General features: G+C 44.4%; 26 non-coding genes across 26 annotated transcripts; all 26 read right to left on the reverse strand.

The window, feature by feature from the left end:
- Positions 1–595: 595 nt before the first annotated feature.
- On the reverse strand, positions 596–666 carry Trnag-gcc (transfer RNA glycine (anticodon GCC)). Its single transcript has one exon. It is a non-coding gene; the product is annotated as a tRNA-Gly (tRNA).
- A 1033-nt stretch (positions 667–1699) lies between these two features.
- Trnas-gcu (transfer RNA serine (anticodon GCU)) lies at positions 1700–1770 on the reverse strand. The gene has a single exon. It is a non-coding gene; the product is annotated as a tRNA-Ser (tRNA).
- Positions 1771–1837: 67 nt separating this feature from the next.
- On the reverse strand, positions 1838–1908 carry Trnag-gcc (transfer RNA glycine (anticodon GCC)). Its single transcript has one exon. It is a non-coding gene; the product is annotated as a tRNA-Gly (tRNA).
- A 1155-nt stretch (positions 1909–3063) lies between these two features.
- On the reverse strand, positions 3064–3134 carry Trnag-gcc (transfer RNA glycine (anticodon GCC)). The gene has a single exon. It is a non-coding gene; the product is annotated as a tRNA-Gly (tRNA).
- A 616-nt stretch (positions 3135–3750) lies between these two features.
- On the reverse strand, positions 3751–3821 carry Trnag-gcc (transfer RNA glycine (anticodon GCC)). Its single transcript has one exon. It is a non-coding gene; the product is annotated as a tRNA-Gly (tRNA).
- Positions 3822–3888: 67 nt separating this feature from the next.
- On the reverse strand, positions 3889–3959 carry Trnag-gcc (transfer RNA glycine (anticodon GCC)). Its single transcript has one exon. It is a non-coding gene; the product is annotated as a tRNA-Gly (tRNA).
- A 486-nt stretch (positions 3960–4445) lies between these two features.
- Positions 4446–4516, reverse strand: Trnag-gcc (transfer RNA glycine (anticodon GCC)). The gene has a single exon. It is a non-coding gene; the product is annotated as a tRNA-Gly (tRNA).
- Positions 4517–4583: 67 nt separating this feature from the next.
- Trnag-gcc (transfer RNA glycine (anticodon GCC)) lies at positions 4584–4654 on the reverse strand. The gene has a single exon. It is a non-coding gene; the product is annotated as a tRNA-Gly (tRNA).
- Positions 4655–5531: 877 nt separating this feature from the next.
- On the reverse strand, positions 5532–5602 carry Trnag-gcc (transfer RNA glycine (anticodon GCC)). The gene has a single exon. It is a non-coding gene; the product is annotated as a tRNA-Gly (tRNA).
- A 207-nt stretch (positions 5603–5809) lies between these two features.
- Positions 5810–5880, reverse strand: Trnag-gcc (transfer RNA glycine (anticodon GCC)). The gene has a single exon. It is a non-coding gene; the product is annotated as a tRNA-Gly (tRNA).
- Positions 5881–5947: 67 nt separating this feature from the next.
- Positions 5948–6018, reverse strand: Trnag-gcc (transfer RNA glycine (anticodon GCC)). The gene has a single exon. It is a non-coding gene; the product is annotated as a tRNA-Gly (tRNA).
- A 478-nt stretch (positions 6019–6496) lies between these two features.
- Positions 6497–6567, reverse strand: Trnag-gcc (transfer RNA glycine (anticodon GCC)). The gene has a single exon. It is a non-coding gene; the product is annotated as a tRNA-Gly (tRNA).
- Positions 6568–8015: 1448 nt separating this feature from the next.
- Trnag-gcc (transfer RNA glycine (anticodon GCC)) lies at positions 8016–8086 on the reverse strand. Its single transcript has one exon. It is a non-coding gene; the product is annotated as a tRNA-Gly (tRNA).
- Positions 8087–8153: 67 nt separating this feature from the next.
- Trnag-gcc (transfer RNA glycine (anticodon GCC)) lies at positions 8154–8224 on the reverse strand. Its single transcript has one exon. It is a non-coding gene; the product is annotated as a tRNA-Gly (tRNA).
- A 2899-nt stretch (positions 8225–11123) lies between these two features.
- Trnag-gcc (transfer RNA glycine (anticodon GCC)) lies at positions 11124–11194 on the reverse strand. Its single transcript has one exon. It is a non-coding gene; the product is annotated as a tRNA-Gly (tRNA).
- A 67-nt stretch (positions 11195–11261) lies between these two features.
- Trnag-gcc (transfer RNA glycine (anticodon GCC)) lies at positions 11262–11332 on the reverse strand. The gene has a single exon. It is a non-coding gene; the product is annotated as a tRNA-Gly (tRNA).
- A 603-nt stretch (positions 11333–11935) lies between these two features.
- Trnag-gcc (transfer RNA glycine (anticodon GCC)) lies at positions 11936–12006 on the reverse strand. The gene has a single exon. It is a non-coding gene; the product is annotated as a tRNA-Gly (tRNA).
- A 64-nt stretch (positions 12007–12070) lies between these two features.
- Trnag-gcc (transfer RNA glycine (anticodon GCC)) lies at positions 12071–12141 on the reverse strand. The gene has a single exon. It is a non-coding gene; the product is annotated as a tRNA-Gly (tRNA).
- Positions 12142–12344: 203 nt separating this feature from the next.
- On the reverse strand, positions 12345–12415 carry Trnag-gcc (transfer RNA glycine (anticodon GCC)). The gene has a single exon. It is a non-coding gene; the product is annotated as a tRNA-Gly (tRNA).
- Positions 12416–12483: 68 nt separating this feature from the next.
- Trnag-acc (transfer RNA glycine (anticodon ACC)) lies at positions 12484–12554 on the reverse strand. Its single transcript has one exon. It is a non-coding gene; the product is annotated as a tRNA-Gly (tRNA).
- A 1296-nt stretch (positions 12555–13850) lies between these two features.
- Trnag-gcc (transfer RNA glycine (anticodon GCC)) lies at positions 13851–13921 on the reverse strand. The gene has a single exon. It is a non-coding gene; the product is annotated as a tRNA-Gly (tRNA).
- A 202-nt stretch (positions 13922–14123) lies between these two features.
- Positions 14124–14194, reverse strand: Trnag-gcc (transfer RNA glycine (anticodon GCC)). Its single transcript has one exon. It is a non-coding gene; the product is annotated as a tRNA-Gly (tRNA).
- Positions 14195–14261: 67 nt separating this feature from the next.
- Trnag-gcc (transfer RNA glycine (anticodon GCC)) lies at positions 14262–14332 on the reverse strand. The gene has a single exon. It is a non-coding gene; the product is annotated as a tRNA-Gly (tRNA).
- Positions 14333–14535: 203 nt separating this feature from the next.
- Positions 14536–14606, reverse strand: Trnag-gcc (transfer RNA glycine (anticodon GCC)). Its single transcript has one exon. It is a non-coding gene; the product is annotated as a tRNA-Gly (tRNA).
- Positions 14607–14673: 67 nt separating this feature from the next.
- Trnag-acc (transfer RNA glycine (anticodon ACC)) lies at positions 14674–14744 on the reverse strand. The gene has a single exon. It is a non-coding gene; the product is annotated as a tRNA-Gly (tRNA).
- A 203-nt stretch (positions 14745–14947) lies between these two features.
- Trnag-acc (transfer RNA glycine (anticodon ACC)) lies at positions 14948–15018 on the reverse strand. The gene has a single exon. It is a non-coding gene; the product is annotated as a tRNA-Gly (tRNA).
- Positions 15019–15198: the final 180 nt, after the last annotated feature.

The following is a 15198-nucleotide window of genomic DNA, read 5'->3' on the forward strand; positions in this document are numbered from 1 at the left end:
CATACGTATATGTTTTACAATCACCGTTCATTATAGGTGAGCTTCGATATTGTTCCATTATAAAAATGCATCGGCCGGGAATTTTACCCGGATTCCAAGTGTGGCAGGTGAGATTTCTAAAACAGAACCACCGATGCTACATGTGTATAGTTCATAATAACCGGTCATTTATAGGTCAGCTTTGATATTATTCCATTCTAAAAATGCATCGGCCGGGAATTGAACCCGGGTCCCCTGCGTGGCAGGCGAGAATTCTACCACTGAACCACCGATGCTACACGAAAATGCTTCATAATCACTGGTCAGTCCTAGGTCACCTTTGATATTATTCCATTATAAAAATGCATCGGCCGGGAATTTTATCCGGATACGTGTGGCAGGCAAGAATTCTAAAACAGAACCACCGATGCTACACGTGTACAGTTCATAATCACCGGTCATTTATAGGTCATCTTTGATATTATTCCATTCTAAAAATCCAGGTTCCCTGCGTGGCAGGCAAGAATTCTAAAACAGAACCACCGATGCTACACGTGTATAGTTCATAATCACCGGTCATTTATAGGTCAGCTTTGATATTATTCCATTCTAAAAATGCATCGGCCGGGAATTGAACCCGGGTCCCCCGCGTGGCAGGCGAGAATTCTACCACTGAACCACCGATGCTACACGTATATGTTTTACAATCACCGTTCATTATAGGTGAGCTTCGATATTGTGCCATTATAAAAATGCATCGACCGGGAATTTTACCCGGATTCCAAGTGTGGCAGGAGAGATTTCTAAAACAGAACCACCGATGCTACATGTGTATCGTTCATAATAACCGGTCATTTATAGGTCAGCTTTGATATTATTCCATTCTAAAAATGCATCGGCCGGGAATTGAACCCGGGTTCCCTGCGTGGCGGGCAAGAATTCTAAAACAGAACCACCGATGCTACACGTGTATAGTTCATAATCACCGGTCATTTATAGGTCAGCTTTGATATTATTCCATTCTAAAAATGCATCGGCCAGGAATTGAACCCGGGTTCCCTGCGTGGCAGGCAAGAATTCTAAAACAGAACCACCGATGCTACACGTGTATGTTTTACAATCACCGTTCATTATAGGTGAGCTTCGATATTGTTCCATTATAAAAATGCATCGGCCGGGAATTGAACCCGGATTCCAAGTGTGGCAGGAGAGATTTCTAAAACAGAACCACCGATGCTACATGTGTATAGTTCATAATAACCGGTCATTTATAGGTCAGCTTTGATATTATTCCATTCTAAAAATGCATCGGCCGGGAATTGAACCCGGGTTCCCTGCGTGGCAGGCAAGAATTCTAAAACAGAACCACCGATGCTATACGTGTATAGTTCATAATCACCGGTCATTTATAGGTCAGCTTTGATATTATTCCATTCTAAAAATGCATCGGCCGGGAATTGAACCCGGGTCCCCCGCGTGGCAGGCGAGAATTCTACCACTGAACCATCGATGCTACACGAATATGCTTCATAATCACTTGTCAGTCCTAGGTCACCTTTGATTATTATTCCATTATAAAAATGCATCGGCCGGGAATTTTACCAGGATACGTGTGGCAGGCAAGAATTCTAAAACAGAACCACCGATGCTACACGTGTATAGTTCATAATCACCGGTCATTTATAGGTAGGTCAGCTTTGATATTATTCCATTCTAAAAATGCATCGGCCGGGAATTGAACCCGGGTCCCCCGCGTAGCAGGCGAGAATTCTACCACTGAACCACCGATGCTACGCGAATATGTTTCATAATCACTGGTTAGTCCTGGGTCACCTTTGATATTATTTCATTATAAAAATGCATCGGCCGGGAATTGAACCCGGGTCCCCCGCGTGGCAGGCGAGAATTCTACCACTGAACCACCGATGCTACACGAATATGCTTCATAATCACTGGTCAGTCCTAGGTCACCTTTGATATTATTCCATTATAAAAATGAGTCGGCCGGGAATTGAACCCGGGTCCCCTGCGTGGCAGGCGAGAATTCTACCACTGAACCACCGATGCTACACGAAAATGCTTCATAATCACTGGTCAGTCCTAGGTCACCTTTGATATTATTCCATTATAAAAATGCATCGGCCGGGAATTTTATCCGGATACGTGTGGCAGGCAAGAATTCTAAAACAGAACCACCGATGCTACACGTGTACAGTTCATAATCACCGGTCATTTATAGGTCAGCTTTGATATTATTCCATTCTAAAAATTTTACCCGGATTCCAAGTGTGGCAGGTGAGATTTCTAAAACAGAACCACCGATGCTACATGTGTATAGTTCATAATAACCGGTCATTTATAGGTCAGCTTTGATATTATTCCATTCTAAAAATGCATCGGCCAGGAATTGAACCCGGGTTCCCTGCGTGGCAGGCAAGAATTCTAAAACAGAACCACCGATGCTACACGTGTATAGTTCATAATCACCGGTCATTTATAGGTCAGCTTTGATATTATTCCATTCTAAAAATGCATCGGCCGGGAATTGAACCCGGATTCCAAGTGTGGCAGGAGAGATTTCTAAAACAGAACCACCGATGCTACATGTGTATAGTTCATAATAACCGGTCATTTATAGGTCAGCTTTGATATTATTCCATTCTAAAAATGCATCGGCCGGGAATTGAACCCGGGTTCCCTGCGTGGCAGGCAAGAATTCTAAAACAGAACCACCGATGCTACACGTGTATAGTTCATAATCACCGGTCATTTATAGGTCAGCTTTGATATTATTCCATTCTAAAAATTCATCGGCCGGGAATTGAACCCGGGTCCCCCGCGTGGCAGGCGAGAATTCTACCACTGAACCACCGATGCTACACGAATATGCTTCATAATCACTTGTCAGTCCTAGGTCACCTTTGATTATTATTCCATTATAAAAATGCATCGGCCGGGAATTTTACCCGGATACGTGTGGCAGGCAAGAATTCTAAAACAGAACCACCGATGCTACACGTGTATAGTTCATAATCACCGGTCATTTATAGGTAGGTCAGCTTTGATATTATTCCATTCTAAAAATGCATCGGCCGGGAATTGAACCCGGGTCCCCCGCGTGGCAGGCGAGAATTCTACCACTGAACCACCGATGCTACGCGAATATGTTTCATAATCACTGGTTAGTCCTGGGTCACCTTTGATATTATTTCATTATAAAAATGCATCGGCCGGGAATTGAACCCGAGTCCCCCGCGTGGCAGGCGAGAATTCTACCACTGAACCACCGATGCTACACGAATATGCTTCATAATCACTGGTCAGTCCTAGGTCACCTTTGATATTATTCCATTATAAAAATGAGTCGGCCGGGAATTGAACCCGGGTCCCCTGCGTGGCAGGCGAGAATTCTACCACTGAACCACCGATGCTACACGAAAATGCTTCATAATCACTGGTCAGTCCTAGGTCACCTTTGATATTATTCCATTATAAAAATGCATCGGCCGGGAATTTTATCCGGATACGTGTGGCAGGCAAGAATTCTAAAACAGAACCACCGATGCTACACGTGTACAGTTCATAATCACCGGTCATTTATAGGTCAGCTTTGATATTATTCCATTCTAAAAATGCATCGGCCGGGAATTGAACCCGGGTCCCCCGCGTGGCAGGCGAGAATTCTAGCACTGAACCACCGATGGTACGCGAATGTGCTTCATATTCACTGGTCAGTCCTGGGTCACCTTTGATATTATTTCATTATAAAAATGCATCGGCCGGGAATTGAACCCGGGTCCCCCGCGTGGCAGGCGAGAATTCTACCACTGAACCACCGATGCTACGCGAATATGTTTCATAATCACTGGTTAGTCCTGGGTCACCTTTGATATTATTTCATTATAAAAATGCATCGGCCGGGAATTGAACCCGGGTCCCCCGCGTGGCAGGCGAGAATTCTACCACTGAACCACCGATGCTACACGAATATGCTTCATAATCACTGGTCAGTCCTAGGTCACCTTTGATATTATTCCATTATAAAAATGAGTCGGCCGGGAATTGAACCCGGGTCCCCTGCGTGGCAGGCGAGAATTCTACCACTGAACCACTGAACCACCGATGCTACACGAAAATGCTTCATAATCACTGGTCAGTCCTAGGTCACCTTTGATATTATTCCATTATAAAAATGCATCGGCCGGGAATTTTATCCGGATACGTGTGGCAGGCAAGAATTCTAAAACAGAACCACCGATGCTACACGTGTACAGTTCATAATCACCGGTCATTTATAGGTCAGCTTTGATATTATTCCATTCTAAAAATGCATCGGCCGGGAATTGAACCCGGGTCCCCCGCGTGGCAGGCGAGAATTCTAGCACTGAACCACCGATGGTACGCGAATGTGCTTCATATTCACTGGTCAGTCCTGGGTCACCTTTGATATTATTTCATTATAAAAATGCATCGGCCGGGAATTGAACCCGGGTCCCCCGCGTGGCAGGCGAGAATTCTACCACTGAACCACCGATGCTACGCGAATATGTTTCATAATCACTGGTTAGTCCTGGGTCACCTTTGATATTATTTCATTATAAAAATGCATCGGCCGGGAATTGAACCCGGGTCCCCCGCGTGGCAGGCGAGAATTCTACCACTGAACCACCGATGCTACACGAATATGCTTCATAATCACTGGTCAGTCCTAGGTCACCTTTGATATTATTCCATTATAAAAATGAGTCGGCCGGGAATTGAACCCGGGTCCCCTGCGTGGCAGGCGAGAATTCTACCACTGAACCACCGATGCTACACGAAAATGCTTCATAATCACTGGTCAGTCCTAGGTCACCTTTGATATTATTCCATTATAAAAATGCATCGGCCGGGAATTTTATCCGGATACGTGTGGCAGGCAAGAATTCTAAAACAGAACCACCGATGCTACACGTGTACAGTTCATAATCACCGGTCATTTATAGGTCAGCTTTGATATTATTCCATTCTAAAAATTTTACCCGGATTCCAAGTGTGGCAGGTGAGATTTCTAAAACAGAACCACCGATGCTACATGTGTATAGTTCATAATAACCGGTCATTTATAGGTCAGCTTTGATATTATTCCATTCTAAAAATGCATCGGCCAGGAATTGAACCCGGGTTCCCTGCGTGGCAGGCAAGAATTCTAAAACAGAACCACCGATGCTACACGTGTATAGTTCATAATCACCGGTCATTTATAGGTCAGCTTTGATATTATTCCATTCTAAAAATGCATCGGCCGGGAATTGAACCCGGATTCCAAGTGTGGCAGGAGAGATTTCTAAAACAGAACCACCGATGCTACATGTGTATAGTTCATAATAACCGGTCATTTATAGGTCAGCTTTGATATTATTCCATTCTAAAAATGCATCGGCCGGGAATTGAACCCGGGTTCCCTGCGTGGCAGGCAAGAATTCTAAAACAGAACCACCGATGCTACACGTGTATAGTTCATAATCACCGGTCATTTATAGGTCAGCTTTGATATTATTCCATTCTAAAAATGCATCGGCCGGGAATTGAACCCGGGTCCCCCGCGTGGCAGGCGAGAATTCTACCACTGAACCACCGATGCTACACGAATATGCTTCATAATCACTTGTCAGTCCTAGGTCACCTTTGATTATTATTCCATTATAAAAATGCATCGGCCGGGAATTTTACCCGGATACGTGTGGCAGGCAAGAATTCTAAAACAGAACCACCGATGCTACACGTGTATAGTTCATAATCACCGGTCATTTATAGGTAGGTCAGCTTTGATATTATTCCATTCTAAAAATGCATCGGCCGGGAATTGAACCCGGGTCCCCCGCGTGGCAGGCGAGAATTCTACCACTGAACCACCGATGCTACGCGAATATGTTTCATAATCACTGGTTAGTCCTGGGTCACCTTTGATATTATTTCATTATAAAAATGCATCGGCCGGGAATTGAACCCGGGTCCCCCGCGTGGCAGGCGAGAATTCTACCACTGAACCACCGATGCTACACGAATATGCTTCATAATCACTGGTCAGTCTTAGGTCACCTTTGATATTATTCCATTATAAAAATGAGTCGGCCGGGAATTGAACCCGGGTCCCCTGCGTGGCAGGCGAGAATTCTACCACTGAACCACCGATGCTACACGAAAATGCTTCATAATCACTGGTCAGTCCTAGGTCACCTTTGATATTATTCCATTATAAAAATGCATCGGCCGGGAATTTTATCCGGATACGTGTGGCAGGCAAGAATTCTAAAACAGAACCACCGATGCTACACGTGTACAGTTCATAATCACCGGTCATTTATAGGTCAGCTTTGATATTATTCCATTCTAAAAATGCATCGGCCGGGAATTGAACCCGGGTCCCCCGCGTGGCAGGCGAGAATTCTAGCACTGAACCACCGATGGTACGCGAATGTGCTTCATATTCACTGGTCAGTCCTGGGTCACCTTTGATATTATTTCATTATAAAAATGCATCGGCCGGGAATTGAACCCGGGTCCCCCGCGTGGCAGGCGAGAATTCTACCACTGAACCACCGATGCTACACGTATATGTTTTACAATCACCGTTCATTATAGGTGAGCTTCGATATTGTTCCATTATAAAAATGCATCGGCCGGGAATTTTACCCGGATTCCAAGTGTGGCAGGTGAGATTTCTAAAACAGAACCACCGATGCTACATGTGTATAGTTCATAATAACCGGTCATTTATAGGTCAGCTTTGATATTATTCCATTCTAAAAATGCATCGGCCAGGAATTGAACCCGGGTTCCCTGCGTGGCAGGCAAGAATTCTAAAACAGAACCACCGATGCTACACGTGTATAGTTCATAATCACCGGTCATTTATAGGTCAGCTTTGATATTATTCCATTCTAAAAATGCATCGGCCGGGAATTGAACCCTGGTCCCCCGCGTGGCAGGCGAGAATTCTACCACTGAACCACCGATGCTACACGAATATGCTTCATAATCACTTGTCAGTCCTAGGTCACCTTTGATTATTATTCCATTATAAAAATGCATCGGCCGGGAATTTTACCCGGATACGTGTGGCAGGCAAGAATTGTAAAACAGAACCACCGATGCTACACGTGTATAGTTCATAATCACCGGTCATTTATAGGTAGGTCAGCTTTGATATTATTCCATTCTAAAAATGCATCGGCCAGGAATTGAACCCGGGTCCCCCGCGTGGCAGGCGAGAATTCTACCACTGAACCACCGATGCTACACGAATATGCTTCATAATCACTGGTCAGTCCTAGGTCACCTTTGATATTATTCCATTATAAAAATGTATCGGCCGGGAATTGAACCCGGATACGTGTGGCAGGCAAGAATTCTAAAACAGAACCACCGATGCTACATACACGAATATGCTTCATAATCACTGGTCAGTCCTAGGTCACCTTTGATATTATTCCATTATAAAAATGAATCGGCCGGGAATTTAACCCGGGTCCCCCGCGTGGCAGGCGAGAATTCTACCACTGAACCACCGATGCTACGCGAATATGCTTCATAATCACTGGTCAGTCCTAGGTCACCTTTGATATTATTCCATTATAAAAATGCATCGGCCGGGAATTTTACCCGGATACGTGTGGCAGGCAAGAATTCTAAAACAGAACCACCGATGCTACACGTGTATAGTTCATAATCACCGGTCATTTATAGGTCAGCTTTGATATTATTCCATTCTAAAAATGCATCGGCCGGGAATTGAACCCGGGTCCCCCTCGTGGCAGGCGAGAATTCTACCACTGAACCACCGATGCTACACGAATATGCTTCATAATCACTTGTCAGTCCTAGGTCACCTTTGATTATTATTCCATTATAAAAATGCATCGGCCGGGAATTTTACCCGGATACGTGTGGCAGGCAAGAATTCTAAAACAGAACCACCGATGCTACACGTGTATAGTTCATAATCACCGGTCATTTATAGGTAGGTCAGCTTTGATATTATTCCATTCTAAAAATGCATCGGCCGGGAATTGAACCCGGGTCCCCCGCGTGGCAGGCGAGAATTCTACCACTGAACCACCGATGCTACGCGAATATGTTTCATAATCACTGGTTAGTCCTGGGTCACCTTTGATATTATTTCATTATAAAAATGCATCGGCCGGGAATTGAACCCGGGTCCCCCGCGTGGCAGGCGAGAATTCTACCACTGAACCACCGATGCTACACGAATATGCTTCATAATCACTGGTCAGTCCTAGGTCACCTTTGATATTATTCCATTATAAAAATGCATCGGCCGGGAATTTTACCCGGATACGTGTGGCAGGCAAGAATTCTAAAACAGAACCACCGATGCTACACGAATATGCTTCATAATCACTGGTCAGTCCTAGGTCACCTTTGATATTATTCCATTATAAAAATGAATCGGCCGGGAATTGAACCCGGGTCCCCCGCGTGGCAGGCGAGAATTCTACCACTGAACCACCGATGCTACGCGAATATGCTTCATAATCACTGGTCAGTCCTAGGTCACCTTTGATATTATTCCATTATAAAAATGCATCGGCTGGGAATTTTACCCGGATACGTGTGGCAGGCAAGAATTCTAAAACAGAACCACCGATGCTACACGTGTATAGTTCATAATCACCGGTCATTTATAGGTCAGCTTTGATATTATTCCATTCTAAAAATGCATCGGCCGGGAATTCCCCCGCGTGGCAGGCGAGAATTCTAGCACTGAACCACCGATGGTACGCGAATGTGCTTCATATTCACTGGTCAGTCCTGGGTCACCTTTGATATTATTTCATTATAAAAATGCATCGGCCGGGAATTGAACCCTGGTCCCCCGCGTGGCAGGCGAGAATTCTACCACTGAACCACCGATGCTACACGAATATGCTTCATAATCACTTGTCAGTCCTAGGTCACCTTTGATTATTATTCCATTATAAAAATGCATCGGCCGGGAATTTTACCCGGATACGTGTGGCAGGCAAGAATTGTAAAACAGAACCACCGATGCTACACGTGTATAGTTCATAATCACCGGTCATTTATAGGTAGGTCAGCTTTGATATTATTCCATTCTAAAAATGCATCGGCCAGGAATTGAACCCGGGTCCCCCGCGTGGCAGGCGAGAATTCTACCACTGAACCACCGATGCTACACGAATATGCTTCATAATCACTGGTCAGTCCTAGGTCACCTTTGATATTATTCCATTATAAAAATGCATCGGCCGGGAATTGAACCCGGATACGTGTGGCAGGCAAGAATTCTAAAACAGAACCACCGATGCTACATACACGAATATGCTTCATAATCACTGGTCAGTCCTAGGTCACCTTTGATATTATTCCATTATAAAAATGAATCGGCCGGGAATTTAACCCGGGTCCCCCGCGTGGCAGGCGAGAATTCTACCACTGAACCACCGATGCTACGCGAATATGCTTCATAATCACTGGTCAGTCCTAGGTCACCTTTGATATTATTCCATTATAAAAATGCATCGGCCGGGAATTTTACCCGGATACGTGTGGCAGGCAAGAATTCTAAAACAGAACCACCGATGCTACACGTGTATAGTTCATAATCACCGGTCATTTATAGGTCAGCTTTGATATTATTCCATTCTAAAAATGCATCGGCCGGGAATTGAACCCGGGTCCCCCTCGTGGCAGGCGAGAATTCTACCACTGAACCACCGATGCTACACGAATATGCTTCATAATCACTTGTCAGTCCTAGGTCACCTTTGATTATTATTCCATTATAAAAATGCATCGGCCGGGAATTTTACCCGGATACGTGTGGCAGGCAAGAATTCTAAAACAAAACCACCGATGCTACACGTGTATTTATTTAATTTTATTTAATTTTGGATTTATATAGCGCTTTTCCAAGTGACCAAAGCGCTGTACAATAGAAAATACTATATACTCAACAAAACTTACAAAATACAAAAAATAGAAAATTGAATGAAAATACAAAAATATATATATATAAAAACTATGAGGGCCTATACAAAAAGTTACCGTAATATCATAAACATTATTTAGGAAAGAGATAGGTTTTTAACATTTTCTTGAAATATTGCACATTTATGGCTTCACGAATATAAGATGGTAAGTTATTCCACAATCTAGGACCGATGACAGAAAAACACTTATCGCCAAACGACCTCTTGGTCTTGGGGATGGCAAGACGGGTATGGTCTTGGGTAGATCGAAGTCCATGCCGACCAGAATGGTGTTTGTTTATAAGGTCCTGTAAATAACCAGGTGCTGAGCCATACAGACAGTTGTACACATGCACTAAGATCTTGAATTCAATTCTCTGCTGGACAGGCAACCAATGCAGCTCCCCAATGAGAGGAGACGCAGTGGTGCGCTTGCTAGCTTGAAAAATAAGACGTGCAGCGCTATTTTGCAGTGTTTGCAAACGTCGGACGTCTGAAACAGCCAATCCACCGAGCAAAGAGTTGCCATAGTCCAGTCGGGAAAGAATTAAAGATCTTACTGCATGTGTACAAGTAGAGCGGTCTATGAAACACCGAATCCTACTCAAATTACGAAGATGGAAGTTTACCCTACTACGCAATGTACTAACATGATTTTTCATAGAGAGTTGGTTATCAAGCATGATACCAAGATTTTTAATCTTACTGGATGGGGTGATTATAGATTCACCGATTTTCAAATCAAGTTGGGGTATAGCCTTAACATGCCTATTAGATGAAATCACGAAAAACTCAGTTTTTGAATCATTGACCGGAGATACCAAATTCACTCTGCATTCGATTTACAAGGATGTCATGGTCTATGGTGTCGAATGCAGAGGAGAGATCTAGTAGGACCAACATAATTGATTTACCTTTGTCAAGTTCATTTAACATATCATTCTTAACCCGCAAAAGGGCAGTTTCCGTACTATGAGATGATTTATATGCAGACTGGTACGGTTCAGTAAGATCGTTGTTCTGGAGATGCTCTTTAAAACTAGAGACTGCGGGATATTCAATTATATATATAGTTATTATTATATGTATAGTTCATAATCACCGGTCATTTATAGGTAGGTCAGCTTTGATATTATTCCATTCTAAAAATGCATCGGCCGGGAATTGAACCCGGGTCCCCCGCGTGGCAGGCGAGAATTCTACCACTGAACCACCGATGCTACGCGAATATGTTTCATAATCACTGGTTAGTCCTGGGTCACCTTTGATATTATTTCATTATAAAAATGCATCGGCCGGGAATTGAACCCGGGTCCCCCGCGTGGCAGGCGAGAATTCTACCACTGAACCACCGATGCTACACGAATATGCTTCATAATCACTGGTCAGTCCTAGGTCACCTTTGATATTATTCCATTATAAAAATGCATCGGCCGGGAATTTTACCCGGATACGTGTGGCAGGCAAGAATTCTAAAACAGAACCACCGATGCTACACGAATATGCTTCATAATCACTGGTCAGTCCTAGGTCACCTTTGATATTATTCCATTATAAAAATGAATCGGCCGGGAATTGAACCCGGGTCCCCCGCGTGGCAGGCGAGAATTCTACCACTGAACCACCGATGCTACGCGAATATGCTTCATAATCACTGGTCAGTCCTAGGTCACCTTTGATATTATTCCATTATAAAAATGCATCGGCTGGGAATTTTACCCGGATACGTGTGGCAGGCAAGAATTCTAAAACAGAACCACCGATGCTACACGTGTATAGTTCATAATCACCGGTCATTTATAGGTCAGCTTTGATATTATTCCATTCTAAAAATGCATCGGCCGGGAATTCCCCCGCGTGGCAGGCGAGAATTCTAGCACTGAACCACCGATGGTACGCGAATGTGCTTCATATTCACTGGTCAGTCCTGGGTCACCTTTGATATTATTTCATTATAAAAATGCATCGGCCGGGAATTGAACCCGGGTCCCCCGCGTGGCAGGCGAGAATTCTACCACTGAACCACCGATGCTACACGTATAGTTCATAATCACCGTTCATTATAGGTGAGCTTCGATATTGTTCCATTATAAAAATGCATCGGCCGGGAATTGAACCCGGGTCCCCCGCGTGGCAGGCGAGAATTCTACCACTGAACCACCGATGCTACACGAATATGCTTCATAATCACTTGTCAGTCCTAGGTCACCTTTGATTATTATTCCATTATAAAAATGCATCGGCCGGGAATTTTACCCGGATACGTGTGGCAGGCAAGAATTCTAAAACAGAACCACCGATGCTACACGTGTATAGTTCATAATCACCGGTCATTTATAGGTCAGCTTTGATATTATTCCATTCTAAAAATGCATCGGCCGGGAATTGAACCCGGGTCCCCCGCGTGGCAGGCGAGAATTCTACCACTGAACCACCGATGCTACACGAATATGCTTCATAATCACTTGTCAGTCCTAGGTCACCTTTGATTATTATTCCATTATAAAAATGCATCAGCCGGGAATTGAACCCGGGTCCCCCGCGTGGTAGGCGAGAATTCTACCACTGAACCACCGATGCTACGCGAATATGCTTCATAATCACTGGTCAGTCCTAGGTCACCTTTGATATTATTCCATTATAAAAATGCATCGGCCGGGAATTTTACCCGGATACGTGTGGCAGGCAAGAATTCTAAAACAGAACCACCGATGCTACACGTGTATAGTTCATAATCACCGGTCATTTATAGGTCAGCTTTGATATTATTCCATTCTAAAAAAGCATCGGCCGGGAATTGAACCCGGGTACCCCGCGTGGCAGGCGAGAATTCTAGCACTGAACCACCGATGGTACGCGAATGTGCTTCATATTCACTGGTCAGTCCTGTGTCACCTTTGATATTATTTCATTATAAAAATGCATCGGCCGGGAATTGAACCCGGGTACCCCGCGTGGCAGGCGAGAATTCTACCACTGAACCACCGATGCTACACGTATATGTTTTACAATCACCGTTCATTATAGGTGAGCTTCGATATTGTTCCATTATAAAAATGCATCGGCCGGGAATTTTACCCGGATTCCAAGTGTGGCAGGTGAGATTTCTAAAACAGAACCACCGATGCTACATGTGTATAGTTCATAATAACCGGTCATTTATAGGTCAGCTTTGATATTATTCCATTCTAAAAATGCATCGGCCGGGAATTGAACCCGGGTTCCCTGCGTGGCAGCCGAGAATTCTACCACTGAACCACCGATGCTACACATGTATAGTTCATAATCACCGGTAATTTATAGGTCAGCTTTGATATTATTCCATTCTAAAAATGCATCGGCCGGGAATTGAACCCGGGTCCCCCGCGTGGCAGGCGAGAATTCTACCACTGATCCACCGATGCTACGCGAATATGCTTCATAATCACTGGTCAGTCCTAGGTCACCTTTGATATTATTCCATTATAAAAATGCATCGGCCGGGAAATTTACCCGGATACGTGTGGCAGGCAAGAATTCTAAAACAGAACCACCGATGCTACACGTGTATAGTTCATAATCACCGGTCATTTATAGGTCAGCTTTGATATTATTCCATTCTAAAAATGCATCGGCCGGGAATTTTACCCGGATACGTGTGGCAGGCAAGAATTCTAAAACAGAACCACCGATGCTACGCGAATATGCTTCATAATCACTGGTCAGTCCTGGGTCACCTTTGATATTATTCCATTATAAAAATGCATCGGCCGGGAATTTTACCCGGATACGTGTGGTAGGCAAGAATTCTAAAACAGAACCACCGATGCTACACGTGTATAGTTCATAATCACCGGTCACTCCTAGGTCACCTTTGATATTATTTCATTCTAAAAATGCATCGGCCGGGAATTGAACCCGGGTCCCCCGCGTGGCAGGCGAGAATTCTACCACTGAACCACCGATGCTACGCGAATATGCTTCATAATCACTGGTCAGTCCTGGGTCACCTTTGATATTATTCCATTATAAAAATGCATCGGCCGGGAATTTTACCCGGATACGTGTGGCAGGCAAGAATTCTAAAACAGAACCACCGATGCTACACGTGTATAGTTCATAATCACCGGTCATTTATAGGTCAGCTTTGATATTATTCCATTCTAAAAATGCATCGGCCGGGAATTGAACCCGGGTCCCCCGCGTGGCAGGCGAGAATTCTACCACTGAACCACCGATGCTACTCGAATATGCTTCATAATCACTGGTCAGTCCTGGGTCACCTTTGATATTATTCCATTATAAAAATGCATCGGCCGGGAATTGAACCCGGGTCCCCCGCGTGGCAGGCGAGAATTCTACCACTGAACCACCGATGCTACACGAATATGCTTCATAATCACTTGTCAGTCCTAGGTCACCTTTGATTATTATTCCATTATAAAAATGCATCGGCCGGGAATTTTACCCGGATACGTGTGGCAGGCAAGAATTCTAAAACAGAACCACCGATGCTACACGTGTATAGTTCATAATCACCGGTCATTTATAGGTCAGCTTTGATATTATTCCATTCTAAAAATGCATCGGCCGGGAATTGAACCCGGGTCCCCCGCGTGGCAGGCGAGAATTCTACCACTGAACCACCGATGCTACGCGAATATGCTTCATAACCACTGGTCAGTCCTGGGTCACCTTTGATATTATTCCATTATCAAAATGCATCAGCCGGGAATTGAACCCGGGTCCCCCGCGTGGTAGGCGAGAATTCTACCACTGAACCACCGATGCTACACGAATATGCTTCATAATCACTTGTCAGTCCTAGGTCACCTTTGATTATTATTCCATTATAAAAATGCATCGGCCGGGAATTTTACCCGGATACGTGTGGCAGGCAAGAATTCTAAAACAGAACCACCGATGCTACACGTGTATAGTTCATAATCACCGGTCATTTATAGGTCAGCTTTGATATTATTCCATTATCAAAATGCATCAGCCGGGAATTGAACCCGGGTCCCCCGCGTGGTAGGCGAGAATTCTACCACTGAACCACCGATGCTACACGAATATGCTTCATAATCACTTGTCAGTCCTAGGTCACCTTTGATTATTATTCCATTATAAAAATGCATCGGCCGGGAATTTTACCCGGATACGTGTGGCAGGCAAGAATTCTACCACTGAACCACCGATACTACGCGAATATGCTTCATAATCACTGGTCAGTCCTGGGTCACCT

The sequence above is a fragment of the Antedon bifida genome, chromosome 7, assembly GCF_963402885.1.
Source record: "Antedon bifida chromosome 7, ecAntBifi1.1, whole genome shotgun sequence".
NCBI classification, from domain to species: domain Eukaryota; kingdom Metazoa; phylum Echinodermata; class Crinoidea; order Comatulida; family Antedonidae; genus Antedon; species Antedon bifida.